Below are 26,117 nucleotides of genomic sequence, written 5' to 3'. Positions count from 1 at the left end.
CATTGAACTGCTGCTGCTAAGTTAACAAATTTCATGACACATGTGGTGATAACAAACCTGCATCTGATTCTACTGCTACAGTGCACAGAATATAGCAAGCAATTTATATCTCAGTGAAACCGCACCACTGAGAAGTGCATAGCTTGTCATTCTGCACTATCAGTCTGAATGATGTCCTCAGATTGCAAAAGGAGTCTGGGTACAAGACGAGTTAACTCAAAAAATAAAACACAAATAGCCTGCCAAAACTGACATTTGTCCATGTTTCATTACATGTCAACTCTGGCTAAGACTTGCCTCGATCCCTCTTCTGGAAAATATTTCAGGTAAAAGACATTTGCAGTTTAGAAGATCTCCAAAATAAGACTTTTGCCACATTTAATTTAATCAGTCAAGTGTCAAATTTCATACATGAAGAATTGTTCAGAAAACCCTTCAATATTTGTATAAGAAATCTCCCATTCCTATGGATACGGAAATACCCAACCCAAAACAAAGTTTTCATGAATTTACCTTTTGATGAGACATTGGGGGATGACAAGGGGGAAGAAAAATTTAAATCACTTCCTTCTCCCACCAATTAATTTAATCATTTTTCAAAAGCAGAGGATAATATATCACTGCCTGGGCAGGGCGAAAAGCATCATCAGGGATGCATCTCACCCTAACCATGGACTTTTTACTCTCCTCCCATCCAGTAGGCGCTACAGGAGCCTCCGCTCCTGCACCAGCAGGCACAGGAAGAGCTTCTTCCCTGGTGCTGTGACACTGCTGAACCTCTCATCACAGCGCTAAGCAGTATTGCATCCGTATTGTACTGTCTCAGTACTTCTATATTTGTGTGCTGTAGCACTTTTTTTATTCGTAGTTATTTTATAAATATTCTTTGCATTTCTGGTCAGATGCTAAATGCATTTCATTGGCTTTGTATCTGTACTTGGCATAGTGACAATAAAATTGAATCTAATCTAATCTATCTAAATTGTGGATGATCCCCATGATCCCAAACAAAAGACTTAGAGATGAAAAGACAAATTTGGGAGGTGTGCCTGATTTCTTTGAAGAACTATTCAGCACGCCATTAATAATTCTTGGTAGAGGAACTAAGAAAAACTCACCAACTTTCAGACACTAGCCATTTTCATGTGCATGGATGAGTACACCCAAAGTCTAGATGGCCCTCATCCTGATTGCAGCAACTCCAACAAAAATATTGCTCCAAATTTTTTTCCTAAAATTTGCATTTTTTTTTAAAGAAAATTGCAAAAGAGAAGAAAAACAAAGCTAGCCCTCTCAGCTTCTTGAGAAAAGCATCATTTGATACAGCAATAACCACTACATGAAGTCTTGCAATATTCCCAGGATGGCAGTGGCTTTCAACAATTTGCCACCACATCCCAAAGACAGGCAAGAGCATCCTGACTGGCTGCATCTCTGCCTAGTATGGGAACTGTACCTCCCTTAATTGTAGGATTCTGCAGAGAGTGGTGTGGACAGCCCAGCGCATGTGCAGTTGTGAACTTCCCATGATTCAGAACATTTACAAATACAGGTGTGAAAAAAGGGCCCGAAGGATCATTGGGGACCCAAGTCACCCTGACCACAATCTATTCCAGCTGCTACCATCTGGGAAATGGCACCACAGCATAAAAGTCAAGACCAACAGGCTCCACGACAGCTTCTTCCACCAGGCTACCAGACTGCTTAATTCATGCTGATGCAACTGTATTTCTATGTTATATTGACTACCCTGTTGTACACAATATTTTTTTTTATAAATTACTTTAATTGCACATTGCACATTTGAATGGAGACATGATGTAAAGATTTTTATTCTTCTTGTATATGAAGGATGTATATAAATTAAACCAGCTAAGTCAGGCTGATCCCAATCACTACTTTCCCATAAGACATTTATACAGATGGCAAGAAAAGCACAAGGCAGAGAACTTAACACCTTCATCATGGAATAGTCTTAAATATCAAGGTCAGAGCACAGAATAACCCAGCTCAGAATCAGGTTTATTATCCCCAACATGTGACGGCATCTGTGGGAAGTTCAAGAGCAAGTCATAAAGAGCTATTGCTTGGTTAGGAAATTGGGTAGAATACAATTTAAGTTTTAGTTTGTTCTGGTCCAATGTCTAGCAGTAATTTCTAAATTATAATGGAAAACAATGTTTTAAAAATTCTTCCAAATCCCATGTCTCCTGAATTTAAAAAGGGAGATGGGGAAAAAGGAAAAAATTAATCTTTTCTCCTAGTCTAAAAAATATTTTGTATATTGTTACTATATGACTAATGGGGACCAGACACTCACTCATGGACTTGAAAAATAACTGTTTGCAGATATTCAATTCTAATTGTGTATTAGCATTCAGTGTGGATTAGAAATCACACTTTGGAGGCATCAAAACTAAAATCAACTCTTTTCTTTCTAAAAATCAATACATGGTTACTCATTAATTGCAATTAAAAATAACAATGATTTTTGCATGAACCTCCAGATAGAACGGTGATTTTCTGATAATGATAAAGCTTAAGCCCAATTTAACAGTGGTAACAGACCACATGAACACCTGAAACTATCGCAGGAGTATCTAAGGAACAATGAAACCTCCCAGATATTCTATTAATCTTTAAACTGAAAAAAAATTCCCCCAGTGTCTAAATGAGTAGTGGAATCTGGTTGTGTTGATGTGGGAGGATAAATTGGGTTACAATAGGATTAAATTAGATGGTCAGTGCAGATTTGGTGGGTCAAAGCATTGGTTTTCATGCTGTATCTTTTTATGGCTCCAAGTCAGTTTAGGTTTGGTTTTGTCATGGAAGTTAAAAACTTATTGGTTTTCTCTAATACAGCCAGTGGGAGATGAAACTAGTCTGTTGGCACAACTGTGTGTGGAATTATTGTGGAAACGTTCACAAATTAAAGTACAAACTCACCAGCCATTTTCATGTGCCTGACTGGGTGCACACAAAGTCCAGATGACCCTCATCCTGGTTGCTCGAATTCTCTGAACTATCTTCAGCTTGACAAAAATTTTGTCAATTTTTTTTTGTGGAAGTTGTGAAAAAAACACTGGGAAAGTTGGTTGTTTGAGTGGGTACCACCTGCCTTACGGACAGGCAGAACATGGGATGAAAGATAGAAGTGGAGTAGAACCAATAGTTAAGTTGAAAAAAAAGTATTCCTCCATAACCTGGATCAAGACGTACTGCAACTATGTCAAGATCAAGTTGAGTTACAATTTCATGCAAAAATATATTCCCTATATCACTACAATGATTCCACTTCAAAAAATTGATTTTGCAACACATGCAAAATGCTGGAGAAATTCAGCAGACCAGACAACATCTATGGAAAAGAGTACAGTCAACATTTCAGGCAGAGACCTTCATCAGGACTGGAGCAAAAAAGATGAGGAATCACAGTTGGAAGGTGGGGGTAGGGGAAAAAGAAACACAAGGTGACAGGTGAAACCTGGAGAGGGGGAGTAGTGAAGTAAAGAGCTCGATTTCACCTACCACCTTGTGTTTCTTCCTCCCCTCCCCCCACCTTCTAACTCTGACTCATTTCTTTCACCAGTCCTGATAATGGGTCTCAGCCTGAAATGTCGACTATACTCTTTTCCATAGAAGCTGCCTGGCCTGCTGAGTTCCTCCAGCATTCTGCATGTTGCTTGGATTCCCAGCATCTGCAGATTTTCCCTTGTTTGCAATTAAATTGATTTTGAATGTGTTCAACAAATTACATGTTCATTAAAGGTCTTCATTGAAAGCTCACTTTAGTTCTCCATACCAGATCTCTTATCACAATATTATTGTAATGAAGCTTGCAAAAGTTGATAACCATAGCTTGCACCCACTGTCCCACAACACAAATGCCACCAAGGCTGATAACCATTCTGTACGACGACCATCACCCCACCACTTCTGCCATTTTCCAGCCCAACAAGTGTTTAAACCAAGACCTGCAATCACTTTTGATAATCACAATGTAAAATAAAAACAAACAAAATTAGCATCTACAACTATAGCAAGCTATAATATTATCTGTTAGTGATTCATAGTACTTGGAATCTTGGGTTGTATACACTCACTTTCTTGCTCTCGTCCTGCTTCAATCAACATGTATGAAAAACTGGTTCAGTCACAACCAGATAAATGTTTGAGTTCTGGGTGCTACACTCACTATAGGATATGAAAGTTCAGAAGAGAATGCAAGTGAACCTTAGCAGAATTAGTCCTGGAATAATAGAGTTTACTTATGTGGGAAAGCCAAGGTTGTTCTTTTTGGAATACGAGTGCTTATTAAGAGAGTTGATAAAAAAAAATGCGAAAAGCTCAGACAGAGAGAACCATTGAAATAGAGAATAAAAATAGGACAAAAATTAACTCTCAAGTATCATTACTAGCTGTTCACTACCTTCTAAGATTTCAATAAACTCCCATGTTCTGGATGCAACTTAAAACATCTGCCAAACATTCTATATAACAAAAGTTTTCTCAAAATAACAATTGATCTTTAGTGAAATGAATAAGAAACAAGCTATACCAACGGTGGGTAAGCAGGTTAGTTCATCATTTCAGTACAACACACAACACACGAACTACAACACACAAACATTAGCAATGGAATAAAACTTTGTTTTTTGGTCAATTAATGGGCCTGCCTAAATAGGGACTTCAGCTAAATCTTAATTAATGAATACACAACTCCCATACTATCAGCAATATTTGATGGCAGCTAACAGTCTATATCAAAACAGAAGAGTCAGAATACTAATAAGTTTTGTCATATAAAATAGACCCAGTGGCTACTTTTAGGGACAGTTGCTCATTAATGCAAATATCTAATCAGCCAATCATCTGGCAGCAATTCAACACATAAAAGCATGCAGGCATGGTCAAGAGGTTCAGTTGTTTAGACCACATATCAGAATGGGGAGGAAATGTGATCTCAGTGACTTTGACTGTAGAATGATTGTTGGTGCCAGATGAGATGGCTGGAGCATCTCTAAAACTGCTGATCTCCTGGGATTTTCACGCACAGCAGCCACTACAGCAGAGATTTCCCATGTTTTTTTTAATGTCATGGACCAATGCCATTAAGCAAGGGGTCTGTGGACTCCAGGTTGGGAACCACTGCTCTAGAGTTTAGAGAATGGTGCAGAAAAACAAAGATGTCAGAGAAGAATGGCTAGACTGGTTCATGCTGACAGGAAGACAACAGTAACTCAAATAACCAGGCATTACAACAGCAGTGGGCAGAAGATCATCTCTGAACACACAACACACCGAATTCCCACTGAGAGTACAGTGCATATAAAAAGTATTCACCCCCTTGGAAGTTTTCATGTTTTATTGTTTTACAACATTGAATAAGAGTGGATTTAATTTGTTTTTGACACTGATCAACAGAAAAAGACTCTTTCATGTCAAAGGGGAAGCAGATCTCTCCAAAATGATATATATCAATTATAAATAAAAAACAGAAAATAATTGATTGCTCAAGTATTTAGCCCCCCTTTAATATGATACACCAAATCACCACTGGTACAGCCAATTGGTTTTAGAAGTCACATAATTAGTTCAATGAAGATCTGTTTTGGAAATCCATGCTCAGTCAAGGTGTTTCAACTGATTGTAGTAAAAACAGACCATGTCTGGAAGCTCCAACTGCTGGTGAGTTAGTATCCTGGCAAAAAAATCCATGATGAAGACAAAAGAACACTCCAAGCAACTCCACAGAATAGTTATTGAAAAGCACCAGTCAGGAGATGAATACAAGAAAATTTCTAAACCACTGAATCTCCTTGAGTACAGTTAAGTCAATTGTCAAGAAGTGGAAAGAACATGGCAGGTTGGTTTCAAAAACTGAGTGACTATGCAAGAAAGGGACTAGTGAGGGAGGCCACCAAGAGACCTGTGACAACTCTGTAGGAATTACAATCTTCAGTGGCTGAGATGGGAGAGACTGCACATACAAAAATTGTTACCTGGGTGCTTCACCAGTCACAGCTTTATGGGGAAAATGGGAAAGAGAAAGCCACTGTTGAAAAAATTCACATGAAATCTCAGCTAGAGTTTGCTACACCAATATGGGAGACTCTGACGACAGCCGGAAGGTTCTATGGTCTAATGAAACCAAAATTGAGCTTTTTGACCATCAGACTAAACGCCATCATTAAAAACACACTCTCCCTACCGTGAAGCATGGTGGTGGCTGCATCCTCTTGTGGGGTTGCTTCACTGCAGCAGGCCCTGAAAGGCCTGTGAAGGTAGAGGGTAAAATGAATGTAGCAAAATACAGGGAAATTCTGATGCAGTCTACAAGAGAACTGCGAATTGGGAGAAGATTTATTTTTCAGCAAGACAATGACCCTAAGCATAAAGCCAAAGCTACACAGGAATGGCTTAAAACAACAAAGTTAATGTCCTGGACTGGCCAAGTCAGAGCCCAGACCTCAACCAATCAAGAACTTGTGGTTGGACTTGAAAAGGGCCACTCACTCACAATCTCCATGCAATCTGATAGAGCTTGAGCAGTTTTGTAAAGAAGAATGGGCGAAAAATTACAGTTTCCTGATGCACAAAGCCGATAGAGACTTACCACACAGACTCAAGGCTGTAATTGCTGCCAAAGATGCATTTACTAAATACTGATTTGAAGGGGGTGAATACTTATGCAATCATTTTGTATATTATATCTGTAATTAATTTAAATCACTTTGTAGAGATCAGTTTTCACTTTGACACGAAAGAGTCATTTTCCGTTGATCAGTGTCACAAAAGCCAAATTAAATCCACTGTGATTCAATATTGTAAAACAATAAAACATGAAAACTTCCAAGGGGGTGAATACTTTTGATAAGCACTGTATGCCGTATGCCTTCACATGTTTGACATTCCTCTCCACCCCAAGAAAAAGACCATCAATTAATGTTTTTAAAAGACCTTAAACCTGATACAAAAATACATAGTCTAACAGACAACTTGTATGCTTCAGAGACAGACACCAGAAAGATACCCATACTGCTTGAACATAACCCTCCATTTCCAGTGGCAGGATCACTAAACCAACACATCATAATTCTCTCCCAATCCAGTTTACCCAGGTAGGAGATACAGAAGCCTGAACGCACACACTCAGCGATTCAGGAACAGCTTCTTCCCCTCTGCCATCCGATTACTGAATGGACTTTGAAGCTTTGGACACTACCTCACTTTTTTAATATACAGTATTCTTGTTTTTGTACATTTTTAAAATAATCTATTCAATAAATGCAATTGATTTACTTGTTTATTTATTATGTTTTATTTTATTTATTATTATTTTTTCTCTCTCTGCTAGATTATGTATTGCATTGAACTGCTGCTAAGTTAACAAATTTCACATCACATGCTGGTGATAATAAACGTCATTCTGATACCAGTTCCCTAATTACAAGGGGCACACCACATGGCTCATATGTCCAACACCAGCTTCCCAAAATGGAATTACCAAGTGGACAGAGCAAAAAATAATCTCTAGGATGCTCCTTCCCCACCATTCTTAGGAATCCTTGACCCACAATTATTCAGAATGGAAGGGGGCCATTCAGCATAGCACTGAGAACTGCTAGTTCATTCAATGGGAACACAAGCCCTATGTAAACAACAAAAGATATAAACCACCTTTGAAATTACCCACCCTCCTTCAATTCTCAACCCACCTGTGCCAGAGACTGCAAATCCCATACTGTCATCAGCCACCCGAGGACCCAAAGAACTGAAGTGGAAGCAAGTCATCTTCGATCCTGAGGGATTGCCTATGAAGAATTATTAATGATTTAATATTCAGTCACTGGAGCTATTTGATTTTTGTTTCAAACATTTCTCCAACTTAAAACCCGTTCCCCACAGTAAATTCATTGTAATGAATATAATCTGTGAAATGAAGCACATAAAAAACATATTTAATAATTATTGGCTACTTTTATTCAGCTGTTTGCAGTCTGAGTTAGGCAATTGTGGTTTTGAGTCTCACAACATGACTTAAGGATATAATTTAAGATATCATTCCTCAGTTATGGGAGCTACAAAGTACTTCAACACATCTTTAAAGGAAAAGAAACAGGAGGAGGTCATTCAAATATTCAAACTTAATTTACATGTTAGATACCAGACCAATAATCAGAGCCTCCACTAATAACAGAGACCAGAGTTCAAATCCCACATTGGCAGCTATGGAATTTAAATTCAGCTAATATTCTGAAATTTCTTTTTAAAAAGCCCATGTTACAATCATAAAACCACCAAAACGTGACACAAAAAAACACCTATATTAATTCAAACAAGAGAAAATCTGCAGATGCTGGAAATCCAAATAACACACACAAAATGCTGGAGGAACTCAGCAGGCCAGGTAGCATCTATGGAAAAGTGTACAGTCAACATTTCAGGCCAAGACCCTTCAGCAGGACACTTTATTAATACTCTGCTGATCTTGCCGATAACAGTAGATTCCAGTTAATTGGGGTACATTTGGACCTAATTAAGCAGCTGTCCCAAATAGCCAAAATTTCATGAAAGTAGTTAGAGGTATAAAAAGATAAACTACCGTTTAACTGAGTAACAAACTGTGTATTTAAATGAAATATGGAACAAGTAGAACAGTATCAACACTACTACAGTAATATAAAACTATATATTAATTCCTAATTGTTAGAGATGTAGGAATTCATCCAGTGTACCTGTACACTGTCGTGCTCTTTTGATTGACTATAAATGAACAAATCAGCCCAGACACCTAGTGTAGATAATGAACTGACCTCACACAATGCTATTGACATTTGCATCCTCCAATCTTCATTTTCACTGTAAAATTCAAGATACCATTTGATACCATTTGAAACTGTGGTCAGCAAACAGTTGTGAATTGTCTTACTGCTTATTTCTCACCAACTATTAATGACAAAATTCACTGCTTTTGAACTCAAGCACATGCAACTGCTACTATTTTAAAACTCTTCTAAGCACGGTGTAGTGTCTGACAGCCACACAAGCACACACATCTGACGCTAGTTAGAAACTGTTCAACAACAGTCTCGTCCCCCCAGAAATAAATACAAAATATTAATAACAGAAATAATTACAAAATTAGGCAGATCGGGGCAATTTGAGACGACAATAAATCATTGCTTTGTTAATTGAAAAAATATATAAAAGCACAATTTCTTTTAATTGCCCGTCCCTATTTAATATTCTCACCAGTAAAATTATTAATTTCAGTAACTTATACTGATCCAATATTGAATGTCTTTATGCAGTGGTTATTTGTGGGGTGAACCAGCAGCAGGAATGGACCGAAAGGTTGTGAGATTCCAAACCTGTATTACCTTTTGTGTGAAAAGGTGCTTGCTGATTCCATCCCTGGATGAAGCTGGTTTAATTTTTAAGACTGTGCACCTTTCCTCCCCAGAAAAGGACCAGACCAAGCCCACTAGTCATCTCGAACACCTTGCTTGACCACTCTTCTACCAACTAAACTTAAGGGTATAAGCCTAGATTATGTTTGCTACCCTGTATAATTTAATGCTTCTTTAATGCCCAGCATTATCCGATACCCAGCTCACCATCCTCATCTCTTTATGTCTGCCCAATATTACTAACAAGCAATTTGCAACAATATACCAATGTTAACAATGAAAGGAGTTCCCAAACACAGGATCAACATAGTGGATGAAGTTAAAAATCCAAGTTGTGGTTCATTCCAGCAGCACAGAGCAACGTTAACTTTAATCCCATTCCTATGTGTTGATTTGAACGCAGAACATTAAAGTCAAAGGCTGGGGGCCACTGTATAACAAGTTGATCAGCTATGTCAGAACCTTTGAGCTTGAAAACCTAATTTCCATGTTAATTCAAACACTCGCTCATGGCTTTCATGTTAATAAAATCTTCATGTATTACTAAGTTCAAACTACTCAACTACATATCCTAGAGCCAGATAAAAATGCAAAACTGATCTAACAAAAGCCATTTATTCACTGGATACCCAAGTAAAATCCAACAAACTGCTCTGAGATTTTATCGATCTGTAGGTATTGATCTGAGGCAGGAAAGTGGTAAAAGACCAGTAGTCTCATCTAGCTGAAGACTGGCGTTTGAATGAAATAATTTTAATAAGACCCTTGAGAGTGGATGTCCTAGACGTCTGATAAGCAAAACGCACCTGCAACAGTCAAAAATTCACCAAGGGTCATTCACAAATGGCAACCTTGGTGAAAATGAAGACAAGGACAGTTAATTCCTGTGAAAATGGATTTCAGTGTGAATCAGCTTTTTAAGAAAAATTTCATTGCATTAAAACGTCTATTATTTCAGAATCAACAGCAGCAGCAATCATAATATATTAGGGACAAAGACAAGACTCCACACGGAGCTTCAGGATGAGTGGAATGTTTTTCCCATATAGGTATTAAGATATGTACTATGCCATCTTCACAAAAAAAGATACAATTTTCAAGAATGAGCAATGTAGTAAAAATTCCATTAATCCCGGCTGCAGGAAATTAAATTTGCACAATCCCAGGCAGATTTTTTTTTATGAGCATCAAGATATTAATTCCTCTATCAATTTGCGTCTGTATAAAACTCGAGTTAGTTTGCATTTGGACTACTGCGTTCAGTTCCGGACATTGCACTATCGGTAGGAGAAGGAAGTTTTGGAAAAAGTACAGAAGAGATATACCAGGATGCTGCCTGGATTAGGGGGCTGGACAAACTTTGGTTGTATTCTCTGGAGGCAGAGGTTGAGGGGAGATCTCAGAGGTTTATGAGATGATGAGAGGCATCAATAGAATACACAGACACCATCATTTTCCTAGGGTTGACATGTAATACTGTACCTGAGGGCATGCATTTAACATTTGAGCTGATAAATTCAAAAGATATGTGGAAAAAGCTTTTGTTGTTTTTGCTTTACACAGTGGGTGCCTGGAATGCACTACCTTGAGTGACTGGATGTAAATATAATGGAGCTGTTCAAAGGGTGCTTAAATAAGCTCATGAACGTGCCAGAAATGGAAGGATATGGACATTGTGTAGGCAGAAGAGATTATTTTAGTCAGGAATTTGATTACTAATTTGATTAGTTTGGCACAACACTGCAAGCCAAAGGGCCTGTTCCTATCCTGTGCTGTATTGTTCTGTGTTGGAATTAAGCAGTGATACTAGGTGCCTATAAACAAAGGAACCCAAATGTTAGACATGAATAGACATCTGGTTAAGACGAGGCCAATAGAGGCAAAAATTAAACATGCCACCAAACTATTCTCATAATGAAACTATAGTTCATGCAACTAAACAAATTGCCTGAGATTTAAATGCTTAATTTTCCAGGTTAGTAGCATTCATACTTCAATTCCGTTCAAGCACCCAACAGGCTTAAATTTTGAATGTGCACACAACTGACAAATCAATTCTTTCCAAAGTATTTAACCTAAAACATAACGTTGTCACAACATATGCCGCTGATATTAAACCTGATTCTGAAGATAGTCTTTGCCGTGTCATTTCAGTACAAATTAAATGTTTTGTATGGTTAATAGTGTACAATTACCATCAATAAGAAAAGACTGGAATAAAAGTAAAGAAGAAACGTAATGTGAAGACAATAAATAGCCATTACAACATCTTGAGATCATCAACATTCTGCATAAATTTGCACACCACAATTTCAGCAACATTTTTAAAAACTTAAATTGCCTCGAATACTTTTTTCTGGAATGTGATCACAATAGTTTCTGAGAAAATTTTGGGGGCAGGAGAGGGGGTTAAATATAAAGACTCAGGTGTGAAAATTTGCAAACACCACAAATTTATTAAAAGAGATTACTCTTACTCTACACAAGACAAAATAAACAACATTGTTTACTAAATGAAGGTACAATCACCTAAGAGTAGTATAGAAGATTTAAACAGAATTCAGTATACTAAGGGTTGAATGAAGGAAACTTGTTGGCTGGCGGGAAAAGCCAAAACTACTGGTCGCAAGCTTGAACAACAATAATGACAACCTGGAAACTACCAGAAAGATAAAATGATCTGGAAGAAAGAAATTTATAGTTGTCTCCCAACCTTAACCTCAATTCCAACTGAACTAGCAAGCCACTCACTTCTGGGGAAATTAGGAATGGATACTAAAAGCTGTCCAGTATCCAAAAGCAACAGCCATATTCTGTGAATGCTAAAAATGAGTCCAATGCTAGAAATAAATTGTTAAATATGTGTTCTTTGTAGTAAAGGCTTCAACATGCAGTTGTAGAAATTACTAGTACAATCATAACATTTATTGCAGCACTTTGAGTTGCTCCAATGGTCCATCTCATAAAGATCTATCAGAAAAAAATCTAAGACCATAACACAAAGGAGCAGAAATTAGCCATTCGGCCCAGCAAGTCTGTTCCTCAGGTCTAATTCTGGTCTACCAGGGCAACAAGTACTAGCACTAAAATTGACAGCATTTACAAATAAAATTTAGTGAGGAAGCTAACCCCAGTACAGCTGCTTAATGGTGATTATGTAAATGTTGAATAAATATGGCTTGCATACAAGATATTCCAAGTTGGCCATACAAATACATGGGAGGGTGATCACCATCCCATATTCAATAAACTTTGTCACTCTTAACATGCAAGTTTAAAAAAACTATGGCTACCAGCTGCTAAGCTGACATCTAAACATACTGTACAATTCAATCCCCCAAATTCATATGCCCCTACAACTCCATTGCTCTAACTTTTGGACGAAGCCTTCAACTGCTTTTTGGTTTGCTGTTGTATGATGGAATAACACATTCTGGATTCATTAACTCCTGAGAAGAATTCATTAAAACAGAACCATTCCAGAGCAACACCACCTTAGCTACCACTAAATCTTTTCCTACTGACATAAGAAGCAATATTCATGGTTCTTACTGGTGGACACAGTTGGTAACAACAGACAACACTAAATCATTCAAGCATACTACATCACTGAAAAGTATTAATTTTAGGACATAATGTTAGATTATTGCAATATGCAGATTTGAAGCTATACTCCAATGTTATCAAGGTTGGCCTCAAATCTCAACTGCATATTTAAAATTTCAAAGGATATCAGGTAACATTTGTGTGCAAAACTGTGAAATGCCTATAGATTCAGTGTTACAGATTCAGAAACTTGACTTCCCAAGTCAACCGTTCATTTTCCTTAGTGTCCAGTATAGTGAAATCCATCAACACACTTAAACTGCTGAGAAATCCTCTAAGGCTACATGCACACTACGCCGGATACTTTTGAAAACGCCAGTTTCGAGTAAAAACGACAGGCGTCCACACTAAGCGTTTTTCAAAATATCTCTGTCCACATTAGACGGATATTTGGGTGAATCTCCTCCTACTGGGCAAGCGCAGGACACACAGAAAACAAGTGAAGAGGAAACAATATACTTGGTCCATGTTTGTCCAGTTACAGAGTAGAAAAACTTAAAAGGAATTGCTCTTGGCTCTCATGCAGGAGGACTTTAAACTAGAAAAAACAAATACTGGAGCGTATGGAGGCAACCGACAGGGAGTTCACGGACAGTATGACCCGGCTGACGATGAACATTGAAAAACTGACTAACTCTGTTGCATTAATAAAGCACCTTGTTAAATGTATAAAACATGTCTGCATCAGTGTTATCTTGTATTTCCATACAATGTTACATTCCATGTAGGTACCAATGATATGGGTAGGATGAGTGATGATGCTGTGCACAGGGAGATCAGGAGTTAGGTGATAAATTAAAGGACAGGACCTCTAAGGTTATGATGTCAGGATTGCTACCTGTGCCATGTGCTAGGAAGATTATACAGATTAATAGGTGGCTAAGGAGTTGGTGTAGGAGAGAGGACATAGGATTTTTGGATCAAGTGTGGATGTAGAGAGGATGTTTCCTATCGTTGGGGAGTCAAGGAGCAAAGGGATCGGCTTCAGAATATATTGTCAGAGAAGTACTAGCATAAATAGGTAAACCACCTTCATACAAGCAAGGACAGAAAACAGGGCGAAGTGAGTATACTTATTTATTCAGTAAGCTATGGGTCAAAGTATTTGGTGAGTACATTTCTAACTCTTCTGGCTTCAGTCTAGTTGCCGTCTGTTCTGAAATTGTTAGGTTCTGCAAAGCGCAGAATCAAATATCGCTGTGATGATTGTATGCTCTAGTACCAATTGTTTGGCGACAAAAAAGTAGTAATAATAATAATAAAAAGAAAACAATGAAATGCTGCGCTGCCGCTATCTGTTCCGGTTACCCCGTACACACTGCAACGGATATTAGGCGTTTTCAAATTTATTCACTCTGGAGACCGTTTCTGAAAATCTCCGTTTTCGGGGGATGAGAACGCTGTTTTAGTGTGGACAGAGGGTCAAAACGAAGAGAAAAAGCTTTGTTTTCAACATTATCCGGCGTAGTATGGACGTAGCCTAAGTTGATCCTCTTGGATCTCACATGGAATGAACTCCTTCCATCCATCAATCTAACTACAGGAATCCTAAGAATGTAGATCCAGCTGAATAAAAGACTAAGACTCACATTTGCTCTGAGATAGTAATTTAATTTAATGTAATGTAATCAGTGCTATATGGACCCAAGCTGGGAGAATGCCAGCCCTCACTGACAAGGCAATTACTAGTTCCAGGACCATGGGTGATCCATCTGGCAAATCAACAAAAGAAAATCCAAGGCAAAGGAGGCAATCTGCCCTATCAGATTTATAGTAACCAAAATAGAAATTGCTACCCAGCTATTCCTACCTTCTACCACTGATCTGTAACACAGCAGGTGATGGCCATCTGAGTATACATTTGAATACTTATTCTGAAATGTGGTAATGGCTCTGCTTCCACTACATTTCATGCAGTGAGTCCCAGAAGCTATTACCCACCAGATCAAAGCGTTTTTCATAATGCTCTCTGGCTCTGACAAATCAGCTGAGAAAAACAGGTTCTTGCTGTTAACCTTTCACAATTTTATATACCTCAAAGCCAACCAACAACCTCCTGTGTTCCAGTGAAAACTCATTCCCACAGCCAATTTCTCACCATGGTAAACTTTTCCAACCCAGGCACCATCTACTTAAATCTCCCTTACATAACTGACTATGCAATCAGATTTTTCCTGTACATCCTAAGTAATCAGCATGTGTATCCCAAGTTTGCTGTGCTTCCCACTGGTTTGAAAGGAATTCTCTAGTCCACTACTGCTAAATCATTTCTCAGCCTAATAACATTTACTTTTCTATCTTATATCCACATCACTAATTCTATTTTGCTTGCTTTGTTGCATCTTCCCTAAATGCATTCTCACTTGTTTACATTAAATTCCATTTGCCACTTTTCTGCCCAATTGACAAAATCATCTTTTTCCCTTCAGATCAAAGTTAGCCAAACAAAATTTTGTTGGATAATCTGCAAACTTTTAATCATGTGCCATACACTTAAATTTAATGTATTAATATTTACAACAAACTGCAAAAAATTGTGTACTAATAATTGTGAAACTCAACCCGTACCAGCACTCCAGTTAAAAAAAAATTCAATCACTACCTTCAGCTTCTTACCAGTGATCCAGTTTGCCACTCCCTGCAGGATACCATGTCCTTTTCCCTGTGAGACCATTTCAAAAGCCTTATTATAATCAAAGTACACTACATCTTACACACAGCCCTCACTGATCCTCTTCTTCACCTCCAAACTTAAATTAGTCACATATTCTCTTAACAAATCATGAATTCAGGCTAAATAAGGTTTCTCTCGACCCTCAGAATAGACGCCAATAAATTGTCCAATGAAGTTAAACGAGTTGACCCATAATTGGTCAGTTTACTGCTTCCTTCCCTTTCATACAATAATTGCAATCCTCCAATGCTCCAACACTATTCCTGTAAGCAGGGGTAACTAAAAGTTACTAAAACTAGACAGAGTCTATGCCATTTCCTTCTTCGCTTCTTCTACAAGCATGAGATCACTATCATCCAGGTTTGATAAGTTATCCACCTTCAGGTGGTGTTAGGCCCCCTTATTAATTCTTTTACGATGCACATCTTATTTCACACTTCCTCCCAACTGCAACATTTGCACTGTCCTCCTCCCTGATAAGGACAGTTACAAGGTATTCATGAAAAATACTGTGCATTTTCCTCCATCTCCACAAATAGGTCCCACTTTCTTCAGTTATCCCTTGCACTTCGTTTAAAATATCTTTTGATTTTTCCTGCATTATTTTGCATTGCAATCTTTACTTTCTTAATTTTCCTACAATGTTACTCCTACACTTCATACATTCTTCTTGGATTCTGAAGTATTAATGTCTTGGCATCTTATTTAAGCTTTTTTTTGCATTATCATTCTCTCTGTGGACCCAGTCAATCAGGGGGTTCAAAACTGCAGGCCTGCCAAAATGTATTCTGAACCTCTTGAACTCTTTCTTGAATGCCTCCCATTACTCTGAAATGAATTTACTACAAAGCAGCTGGCTCCACTCTACTTTTGCTAACTCACTTGTCAGCCTAGTAAAATGTCCTTTTTTTTAAAATGTTATTAACTTATCTCTGCCTTTTTCCATAACTATGCTAAACCTAATTGAATGATTGCTACTACAAAGACCTGTCCCATTGATATTCCACCAGGTACATCCAAACCAGTGAGTTTGCCCTTTATCCTTACACTAACCATATATTCCTTTGACATATTACCCCTTCTCATAGCCTTGAATGCTTCTTGAACCTACCAACATCTTCCCCTCCACCTCCCTCAACTCACGGATGGCATTATGCATGTTTAGGTGGGAAGGCATTTTAAAGTCTAATGAGGAAGTCCAGAGAACTCCCATTAACCTTCTGACTTTTGTACAACCAAATCCAATCAATCTGAATGCTGGACCAATTTTAAACTGCTATTTATTCATTTCAGAATTTAAATGAGAACAAATGATAATTCACAAAATACAGCAATTGTCAATACGCTTCAAACAGAAGTAAAATTAGAAAAATACAAAATAAAGTCAATTCAGCAAAATAGCCAAGAGTTTTGATGGAAAAGCGTTAGATTCCTTCAAGCAACATTGTTGAGAACAAATTGACAAAGACTCCATTTCATGCACACTGATAACAGATATAGCATTTGGAACCAACAGTCTTCTTAAAACCATTTGCTGAATAGGCCATTAGTATAGCTGAGTTAGTAAGGTAACATAGGCAAACCACATACACCAGAATACCTGAGATTTATTTGCTCATGTTGAGGTAACTAATCCCAGATCAGGCAAACAGTTACTGCAATTGGTTTTGGCAGATCCCAATTGTGAACTGGAAAGAAATAATCAGGTTCCCACACATTTCTTTTCAACCACACTTAACAAATAAAGCACTTGAGAACACATCTTTGGACAAATCCTGAGCTTATTCAACACTCGCCGCCAAGACTCCCTTCACTCCTATGAAGGAGGGACTGTGGGAGAAGGACACAATGCATCCTGAGAAGTAATTTCCTGAAAAAACTACCAAAGCCAATTAACGGAATTCCCCAGCAGCAGATCGATCAACAAGCACTAAGATTTCACTTAGGTGGAAATGGGAGGAATAGGAGTCTCACTTTCAACATATGCTGATCTTGAAATCGATGTGATGTGTCTACCTTTTTGTAGTGTTTTTTACCATGCAGCCCTCAAAACAAAAGTCAAGCTTCCTTGCAAAGGTTTGACCCAGACAGTTACTTGACAGAGTACAACTGACCTACAGGCTGTTCCCTGGGGCACACACTAGTGGGAACATCAACTGTTGCTGCAAGTGAAAGATACACTGCAATTCGCCTACTGCTAGAACTGGTCTAAAGTGGTCTATACGACATAGGAGCAGAATTAGACCATTTGGCACATCAAGTCTGCTCTAACATTCACTATTTGTCTGATTTATTTTCCCTCTCAAGCCCATTTTCCTGCCTTCACCCCATAATCTTTGATACCCTTACTAATCAAGAACCGATCAACCTCCACTTTAAACATACCCAATCACTCAGCCTCCACAACTAACTGTGGCAATAAATTCCACAGATTAACCACCCTTTGGCTAAAGAAATTTTTCCACATCTCTGTTCTAAAGCAATGCCCTTCCATTCTGTGGCTGTACCCTCTGGTCCTATGCTCTCCTACAATTGGAAACATCCTCTCCACATCCATCCTATTCAGGCCTTTCAATTTTCAATAGCATTCAATGAAATCCCCCCCTCCCGCTCCCCCCAATTCTTCTAAGCTCCAATGGGTAAAGGCCCTGAGCCATCAAACACTACTCATCCATTAATACTATCAATCCCACAATCATTCTCATAAGCCTCCGCTGGATCCTCTCATCTGCCATCCTTCCTTCAATATAGGACCCAAAATTGTTCACAAAATTGATCAAACATCTCATAACATTACATCCCTGCTTTTATATTCTATTCCTCTCAAAATAAATGCTAACATTGCATTGCCTTCCTTAATACCGACTCAATCTGCAAGTTAACTTTTCAGGAATCCTGCACTAGGACTCACAATTCCCTTTGCACCACTGATTTCTGAATTCACTCTTTGTTTTGTAAATAGTCTATGCATTTATTCCTTCTATCAAAATGCATTACCATAAACTTCCCTACACTATATTCCATCTGCCACTTTTTTTTTGCTCATTCTCTTAATCTGCCTAAGTCCTTCTGCAGAATCCCTGCTTCCAACACTACCAACTCCACCTATTTTTGTATCATCCACAAACTTGGCCACAACTCCATTAATTCCATTATCCACATCATTAATGTGCTTTGTGAAAAGTAGTCAACCCTACCCCAATCCCTGCAGAACACCAGAAGTCACCAGCAGCCAACAAGAACAGGCCTCCTTTATTCTCACTATTTGCCTTCTGCCACTCAGCCAAGCTCCTATCCATGCTGGTTTCTTTCTAGTACCAGTATGGGTTCCAATCTTCTTTAGCAGCCTCACATGCAGCAACTTGACAAAGGCCTTCTAAAAATCCAAATAAACAACATCCACTGACCCACCTTAGTTGTCCTACTTCCTCTTATTTCCTCACAGAATTCCAATACATTTGTCAGGCAAGATCTCCCCTTTAACAAAGCCACGCTGACTTGGCCTATATATTGTGTGCCTGCAAGTACCCTGAAATCTCTTCCTTAATAATGACTCCAACATCTAGCCGACCACTGAAGTCAAGCTAACAGGGTTATCATTTCCTGTCTTTTGCTTCCCTATCTTTTTAAATAGTGGAGTGACATTTAAGATTTCCAGTCCTCTGGAACCATTCTAGAGTCTCGTGATTCTTGAAAGATCAGTACTAATGTCTCTATAATTTCTTCAGCTATCTCCTTCAGAACCCTAGGGTGTAGTCCCTCCGGTCCAGGTATCTACCTTCAAACCCTTCAGCTTCCTACTCCCTGGCCCTACACTTATCACTGGAGCATCTGGGCAGTAAAGATACTTACGTTACACTATTGGACTATTTATTGACGACAGTTTTGCCTTCAATACTATAACTCCAAGAAAACAGATCTCCAAACACTGAGACAAGGGACTCAACACTGCCCTCCAAAACTGGACCTTCAACTTTTTGGCCAACAGACTGCAACCAGTAAGGATAGGTAACAACAATGGTGCTTCACAGGTTGAGTCCTCAGCCCTTCACTCAAATCTTTGTACACTCACAACTGCGTGGCTAGATTCTGCTTTAACTATCTACAAGTTTGCCGATGATACCACCACAGTAGACCATGTCTCATATAACAATGAGTCAAAGTACAGGAAGGAGAGCTTAGTAACATGTGAGGACAACCTCCCCCACAATGTCAGGAAAACAAATGAGCTGATCATTGACTTCAGAAGTGGGGTTGGGGGGAGAGGGGGAAGTAAAACACATGCTCCTGTCTTCATCAACAGTGCTGAAATTGAGATGTCAAGTTCCTCTGGGTAAATATCACCAATATCCTGATCCAGCCACATAGATGTCATGGCTAAGAAAAATTACCAATGACTTTTATCCTCAGGAGGCTGAAGAAATTTGATATGTCCCCATTGACTATGACCAATTTTTATGAATGCACAACAGAAAGCATTCTATCTGGATATATCATGGCTTGGTTTGGCAACTACTCTACCCATGAATGAAAGAAACTAGAGAGTTCAGCACATCTTGGAAAGCAGCCTCCCCTCCATGGGACTATCTATACTACTATCCTTACAGGTGAGGCGACGCTTGAGACTCAGTGTAGATTGGGAGACTGTTTTGCCAAGCACCTGTGCTCCATCTGCTAGAAAAAGCAGGATTTCCCAGTGGCCACCCATTTCAATTCTACTTCCCATTCCTATTCCGTCATGTCAATCCATAATCTCCTCTACTGCCCCGATGAGGCCACACTCAGGATGGAGGAGCAACAACTTATATTCTGTCTGGGTAGCATCCAACCCAATGGCATGAACATCGATTTGACAAACTTTTGGTAATTGCCACCCCCACACCATTCCCCCTTTCCCTCTATCATCCTATCTCCTTAACTGCTCATCACCTCCCTCTGCTGCTCCTCCTCCTTCCAAGGTCTTCCACCCTCTCCTATCAGATGCCTCCTTCTCCAGCCCTTTATCTCTTTCACCAATCAACTTCCTAGCTCTTTACTTCTCCCCTCCTCCTCACCTGGTTTCACCTATTACCTTGTATTACTTTCTCCCCTCCCCACTGACTTTCTTACCCTGACCTCATCTTTTTTCCCCCAGTCCTATGAAGAATCTCGGCCCGAAACATCAACTTTTTACTCTTTTCTGGCTTGCTGGGTTCCTCCAACATTTTGTGTGCATGGATTTCCAGCATCTGCAAATATTCTCATGTTTATCTCTACTTCTTGTTGCCTCAATAAAGCAGCCAACAGAATCAAAGGCCCCAACAACCCCAACCATTCTCCCTTCTTTTTGCCCCATCAAGCAGAAGATACAAAAGCCTGAAAGCACATACTACAGGTTCAAGGACAACTTCTATCCAATATGACTGCAGAATGGTTCCCTAGTATGATAAAGTGGACTTTTAACCTCACAATCTACCTTGTTATGATCTTACCACTTCCTGTCTACTTTGCACTGCACTTTCTCTGCAGCTGTCGCACTTTATTCTGCATTGTTCTTGTTTCACTATGAAACAATTCACTATGTAATGATGTGATCTGTAAGAATACAGATGCAAAACAAGCTTTTCACTCCACATAGTACATGTGACAAAAATAAGTTTCAGTTCCAAACATTTACTGGCCTTTACAGGGATGGGATGTTTGTAAGTGAATGCTGCTGAATGACTCACTGCAGGCTCCAGGGACACATCAAAGCTTAGAGCTGCCAATGATAAGGCTTTACAGGGAAGGACTAAAATCTTGAGGTCCTGCTACCACTAGATAACGAGACTGGGGCCTGAGTAACAGACTGTCAAACATCTGATAAGTGCACTGTTCAAAGAATCCACTTGAGTGGCACTGGTGCTTTGAATATAGAGTATACTGGTTTCACACCAAAATTATTGCATTGATTTGATGTCATGCCGAACTTAAAAATAAAGGGACATACTGGAGAAACAAGAAAGAATGCAGATACTGGGAGTCTGGAGCAAAACACAAAAATATGCTAGAGGAATTCAGTAGGTTAGGCAGAATCTATGAAGTCGATTTTTCAGGCTGAGATCCTTCAACAGGACTGGAAACAGGGCAAAAAAGCAGAATAAAACAGGCGGGGGGAGCTGTGGAGAGGAGCATGAGCTGGTAGGTGACAGGCTAATCCCAAGTGAAAGGGAAAGTGGGCATGATGTGAGAGGCTGGGGGGAGGGAGCAGAAACATAGGTTGAGAAGTTAGAGAAATAAGATACCCCAAAGCTCCGCACAAATGACAGAACAAAACCAAATCCAAAACCTCAGAAAGATCAAAAATAAAGGGGAAGCATTAGCTTTTTTTTTACTTGAAGTAACTGGGCAAAGGCTAACACTCATTTGTAAAAGACCATGGCACTGCTTGGGAATATACTGACAGAGGTATTTGAAAAATGAATTTAAAAACCTGAAGATTCCTTAAAAGGCAGCACACCAAGGATGCTGTATTGTGACAGAGGGAATACATTCACCAACAAACTGTTAAACAAGCTCTGACCATAGATAAACCAAAGGCACAAAAGCCTTCATCAAAGTAGATTGTATGCTGATAACCAACCAAATGTCTGATGGTCCTCTCAGTCTTTCCAGTAGGAAAGTAAAGCATTAAAGCTTGGTTCTGAAGTCACCATGAGGGTACGTGAAATAAGGCAAGTGATTTTTGTGTTATTTCTGTGATTAAAGGGTTAATATTTCATTTTTGAAAAATCTTAATGACTACTGCATACTTCTAGTTACACACAAAATTCTCTTTCTCTGTCCTTCAGTTTTTTTAATTATCAACCATATTTCACACAAAACAGTCCAGGTAATTTTACAAAGCATTTAAGCCACCTGGGTTCAAGTCTAATGTTTAAGAGAAAATGCTGAAGAAGCAAGTGTATATGATTTAAAGTGCTTCTTCAAAGCTATCTAAGTGTCTAGATAAAAGCAAAGGCCGGGGCAGTACAGTTTTAAAAGGTTATACTTTCAATTATGAGGCTCTGAACATTAACTGATTCAACATGGAATGAATGAAAATAAATAATACAGGGTTGCAACTCTTGATAACCACCTGGCAAATTCCTCAGGCGTCCACGTACATGTACATCAATGCCAAGGCTGGTTTCAGTCAAATAGACTAATTTTGGATCGAAAATCATTTCTAAGGAGCAACTAATATATTTTACAAAATATTAATGAAAATGGAGAAAGAATGAGCAAAAAAAAGAACATAAATTATATTTAAAATAGTAATAAAATTGCACTAAAGTTGTACCTCGAATTTTCTCTTGGAATTTTACAAATTAAAAGTTTGCTGGCAACTGGTTCTCAGGCCTGTCTCAGTGACACGGCGACAGCTGCCAAAGAACCTGAAAACTGAACAAGCTGAGCAAATCTGTTTACAGCCTTCATAAAAATCAACAGCTATGTGCATGGGGAAATTATGTCAGGGAATAAGCAAAATCACATCCTGAGATTATTTTTGTAATCATTCACAAATTGCAAATTATTCAGACCAGCTGTAAGATTCTGTTCTCCCAAAGCCAAGATAACTACAACTACTAGCAGAGAGAAAATGTCTGCTATTAAATTATTACAGAATTCACACAACCTTGATGTAACATCACAACCTAATTTATCTAATACTACCATTCCCATTCCTTCAAAACAGTAGTAAAGTGAAAAGATTGTCCATAGAGAGCCTTCGCTCATCTAAAGTAGCAAAGAGATACCATTAATTCATTGACAGTGGGCAAATGAAGTTTGACATGTACTGTCAAAGATGATACAAATTACTGATAGAAAAATACCAGGCTTAATTAAGGTATCGGCAAGGAAAAGATAGACATTTGCATTTAATACAAACGATTTCACGTTATGTTCATCCCAATCTGATCTTTTACGTCGCTGCAAATGACAATCTTTGTACTTCACCTCACAGCTCAACATTCAATCTTCAGATATCCTAAACTGTAAAGGGCAAAATGCAGGATCGTACTGCTCGGTATTTTCAACAACCCAAGAGGGCAGTGCGAATATTTCATTAACAAAACCCAAGAAAATGCGCTGGATTATCCACGATCAGAGCTTTCAAAAAAACCCACTGTCCATATATTTTGCACATGCAAAAACAAAAGCAGGATTTTTTAAAAGATCCAATGAAACTCCACCATTTCAAGTGTTGAAATCAAGCAGAGTACACAAAATGTCTCGAATATTTTCCCTTTCCTCTTGTGTAGTACATTACGATGACCAATAATTAAAATAATCTTGGCGGCCCATGCTCTGCAGCCCCAGTGTCACTTATGCCCAGTCTATCCCAGGCCTGCGATACCCGCTTCACGACCAGGCCCGGGATGCTGCCTCCATTCCAGGCCACAACAATAAGTCTTCTCCCCTAACGTGGGCCTCAGTGTCTATTTTCGGCCTCGGTATCGATCATTGGTTACGGCCAGGGCCGAGATGAGCTGGCTCGGACTCTGCTCCCCACCCCCTCCCTCCACTACACCCCCCCTCCCCACCCCCAACCCCTGGCGGGTGCACCCCCCGCCCCCCAAGAAGCTTGACTTGGGCGCCACTCCAGACTGCCCCCCAGCCGGACTCACCCTCTGCGACTCGCTTCCCTGAGAATAGCACCCCGCTACCAGAGCTGGGGTGTTGGCCGCTGGCAGTCTCACTCCAGCTCCCACACCCGTTCCCAGTCCCGGTCCGTGTCAGCTCCAGGCTCGGCCTACACCCGGAACTATTTCGCCGGGACTTGCCACTCAATGTAGCGCTCCGCCGGCCAGGCCGCAGCACCAGCCAGGCACTCAGAATCCCGGAAAGAGAGGGCGAACCCTGCTGCCTCTCCTACTCATCCCATGTACGCTGAACCTCCGTCTCAGGTGGTGCTGGCCAGAAGTTCAGCGAGCAGATTATTTTCAAAACTGGTGTAGAAAGGAAAAAAAAGGCAATCCTTCTCTTGAAATTATTTGATAAAAAATGTAAAATCAAGGGCTAACGTTTTAAAATATAGTATTCCTCATGAACAAAATTACTTACATAACATTCCATTTTCACTACTTAAATATTCCATTTTTCCCATTGACCACCCGTGTTCACTGTATAACTAATTCTAGTTCGGTGGTACTCCGTTGTCGTAAAATCCTTGGGCTTTGTGCGTTAGAAAAAGAGAGAGAATGCATGCAAATATTTAACGTATACATATATTACAGTTCGATCATCTGTAATTCAATAAGTAGATCTTCAGTAGATAATTAAAAGGTAGATTTCCAGTATGTTGATGACTGCCATCCTCATTATATTGAGGATGGCAGGGGTGGGGGAGCAGTTGGTCAGGTGTACAAATGAAACATTCGTGTATTTGAAAGGATTCGGAAAGGTTCCCTATAATGTGCTCAGAAAGAGGAGCGCAATTTTTTTTTTAGTATTTACAATTCATTAAATGAACTTTCCATACCTGTTCCAGATTGATAAGGTCCCTTAGTTAGATTCCTTTCTATTGCAATCTCATTCTTAAGAGTCTTTTCCATTGCGGGAAAAGCAATCCATCTATAGAGGTTAAAGCATCCATTCCAAGCACGCAGGTGGATGTCCACTCTTACTATACATCAGAGACTTCTGTAATTCTCTGCAGCTCCAGTATAGACTTAGGCTCACAGTACTATATTGTATTGTAATGCACAGATTTCACATGAACAGGAAATCGCATGTGCATTGGGTCATGAAACCTCTGCCATTTAACCAAGCCCCAACTTAACTTGCACCATGATATCCAACGAAACGTTCATGTATTTAAGCAAAAATCTTCTTAATAAATACAATTTTGATGGAAAACACATTGGTAGAGATCCACTTAAAAATAAACAAATATTATACTTCCCTTTTAAATTTTGTATTTTGTTACCCATTATCAGCTAAGACAAGTGTTAAATCTTCAACTTATTGAGTGAACAAGATGACGGCTTCAAAATTTCCCCAAAACACTTGCAAAACGATAATAACTTTTATTTCCCTTTTTCAATAGTTGATGGTTTTGGGTAATATTTTGGTTCTATTTTATTCTTGTCCCTTTTCCTCATAGGTTGCTATATAAAAATAATTGATCCAATTAGGTTAATGGTGATTTCGGGATTCTGGTCAGAAGGAAGCTGTGTGGATTAGAATATTCTGAACATTTAGATTTTATTGTCTGTACTTTTGTCTTTGTGGGCTGCTTGAATATGTGGTGCAGAGCTCATGGACCACACATCATATAATGAATGTAGAAATTGTACCTGGGGAAGATAGTATTTGATTAATAACTTGGCACCCATCTTGCAACAGTTCCAAAAGTAATCTTTTCCAAGTTGCTACTCATGTAAAATGACAAAATGTCTATTCTTAGATCCTACAGGACA

General features: G+C 39.0%; 1 protein-coding gene across 1 annotated transcript in view; it reads right to left on the bottom strand.

Moving 5' to 3' along the window:
- The window catches only part of foxj3 (forkhead box J3), a 168,752-nt gene extending 144,290 nt beyond the window's left edge, over positions 1-24,462 (bottom strand). The window contains exons 1-2 of the mRNA XM_072245167.1: positions 24,324-24,462; positions 7,719-7,814 (exon numbers count right to left, since the gene is read on the bottom strand). The gene's annotated coding sequence lies outside the window, so the exon portion shown is untranslated. The remainder of the gene's footprint in view (positions 1-7,718; positions 7,815-24,323) is intronic.
- Between the last annotated feature and the right edge of the window lie 1,655 nt (positions 24,463-26,117).

Source organism: Mobula birostris, chromosome 27, assembly GCF_030028105.1.
Source record: "Mobula birostris isolate sMobBir1 chromosome 27, sMobBir1.hap1, whole genome shotgun sequence".
Taxonomy (NCBI): Eukaryota; Metazoa; Chordata; class Chondrichthyes; order Myliobatiformes; family Myliobatidae; genus Mobula; species Mobula birostris.
The sequence above is the reverse complement of the archived record's forward strand: the minus strand, read 5'-3'. Positions and strand labels throughout refer to the sequence as shown.